The 2,047-nt window shown below is 41.2% G+C and overlaps 1 non-coding gene across 1 annotated transcript; it reads left to right on the top strand.

Annotated features, from left to right (window-relative positions):
* Positions 1-609: 609 nt before the first annotated feature.
* LOC147924331 (small nucleolar RNA R71) lies at positions 610-716 on the top strand. Its single transcript, XR_015587853.1, has one exon. It is a non-coding gene; the product is annotated as a small nucleolar RNA R71 (small nucleolar RNA).
* Positions 717-2,047: the final 1,331 nt, after the last annotated feature.

Below are 2,047 nucleotides of genomic sequence, written 5' to 3'. Positions count from 1 at the left end.
CCTTTTGTTTGCCCAATCAACAATTGTTGCATCATTGCTCTTAAGTCTTGTTCTTGGCCTTGGTTAGTCTGAAACCCTGGTGGGGGACACAACTGAGGCTGGAACACTTGATGTTGTTGTTTGGGGATGTAGTTTTGTTGTTGTTGAGGTTGTTGAGGTGGATATACTTGGTCTTGAGGATTGGCCACATTGGTACTCCTATAAGAGAGATTGTTGTTCTTGAAACCTCCTTGGTTGTAGCCTTTGAATCCTCCCTGGTTTTGCATGTAGCACAACTCAGCAAATTCAGTCTCCCCCTCTTGAGCTGGAACCTCTTCTTCACCAATGAAGTGAATAGACTTTTGTTGGCTAAGAAGGATCTTGTCAAGCTTCTCATTGACCATCTTCAAGTCCTTCTTGTACTTGTCCTCTTGATCAGTTGAGGAACTCCTTATGGTTCTATCATAGTCCTCATTATAGTTGCCATCTGACTGAGCAAGATTCTCAACTAATTCCCAGCCTTCTTCCACATTCTTGTTGAGGAAGTTGCCATTAGAAGCTGTGTCAAGCAACATCCTTATCTTGGGAAGTACTCCTCTATACAATGTACTCAAGAGTGACTCATTACTGAAGCCATGATGAGGACATTGAGTCTGAAATCCTTTGAACATCTCCCATGCTTCACAAAAGCTTTCATTGTTTCTTTGAGCAAACCCAGAAATCTCATTCCTCAACCTAGCAGTCCTTGCATTGGAGAAGAATTTGGCTAAGAAAGCCTTCTTGCAAGCATCCCATGTGGTTATTGCTCCAGTAGGAAGAGTCTTCTCCCAAAGGTGTGCCTTATCTCCAAGTGAGAATGGGAAGAGCCTCAACTTGAATCCATCTTCACTCACTCCATTGATCTTTGTAAGACCACAAATTCTGTCAAACTCATCAAGGTGATTTAGTGGATCCTCCATTGGCAACCCATGGAACTTGTTAGCTTGAATCATGGAGATCAATCCACTCTTGATCTCAAAGTTGTTGTTTGGCACTGTTGGAGGCACAATTCCAGCCCTTTGGTTGTGGGTGTTGGGTGCATCTCCAGCACCAATGTGCCTAGGTCTCTGCTCATGGTTAGCTTGTTGCTCCATGATCACTGAATCCTCTTGCTGAACTTGAACTACCCTTCTTCTCTGATTTACCAAACCCTTTTGCTTCCTATGTATGTTGTCAATAGGCCTTTGAAGATTATCTTTCCCCTTAGACCTCGTGTGCATCAACAAACGCGAGTACAGACTCGGACAGGTTCACAATTGAGCTCAGGCTCGTCTGGGGGTTCAAGTCGACTAGGAAGTGGTGTCCAAATGTACACGGCTTCTGGCTTGATCAAGTGCTCGATCACTGCTCGGTCGAGTGGTGGTCGAGTGACTGGTCGAGTGGTAACTGAAATGGAACTTCAACCCAACAACAGAAGATTCAATTATATAAACGAACTTAATCTTAGACTAATATGGATCCTAAATGTCACAAAAACACACTCAAATGGGCAACGGCGCCAAATTGAAACAAGTATTTTACTATGGTGTGTGGTGATTGAGTGAATGTATTGGTGAGATATATGGAATGATGGATGGGTGTTTCAATTCCCCTTATGCTGTTGCAGTATAAGAGGTATCAATCCTAAATGAGTGTTTGTTAACAATTAAGATATGCATATAAATCTAAGTTAAGACAAATGTTAAGATTGTTTGTCACTAACAATCCTAAGATGGAAATGTAAAATGCAGAAAATAAACTACAAGAACTAAGAACTAGATGCAAATGAAACTGAATGATTGTAACAGTAATGAAGCAAGAACAAAAATAGGAACTACTACTAATGAACTAATGCAAGATAGGTAATGAACTGAAAACTAAATGATTGCAACTAAAATGAAACATGAATGAAACAGGACAATCACAAATCATAAACAAGAATTCTGGGGATGAACTCGAGCAAGCACTCGACCGAGTGTAGGTTGAGTACAGGGTCGAGCTAGAATAATCTGGAAAACAGAGCAATGCTAGAAAAATAAAGCAACACAAG

Source organism: Camelina sativa, chromosome 17, assembly GCF_030686135.1.
Source record: "Camelina sativa cultivar CO46 ecotype springtype chromosome 17, ASM3068613v1".
NCBI classification, from domain to species: domain Eukaryota; kingdom Viridiplantae; phylum Streptophyta; class Magnoliopsida; order Brassicales; family Brassicaceae; genus Camelina; species Camelina sativa.
Note: the sequence above shows the minus strand (reverse complement) of the source record. Positions and strands in the feature narration are given on the sequence as shown.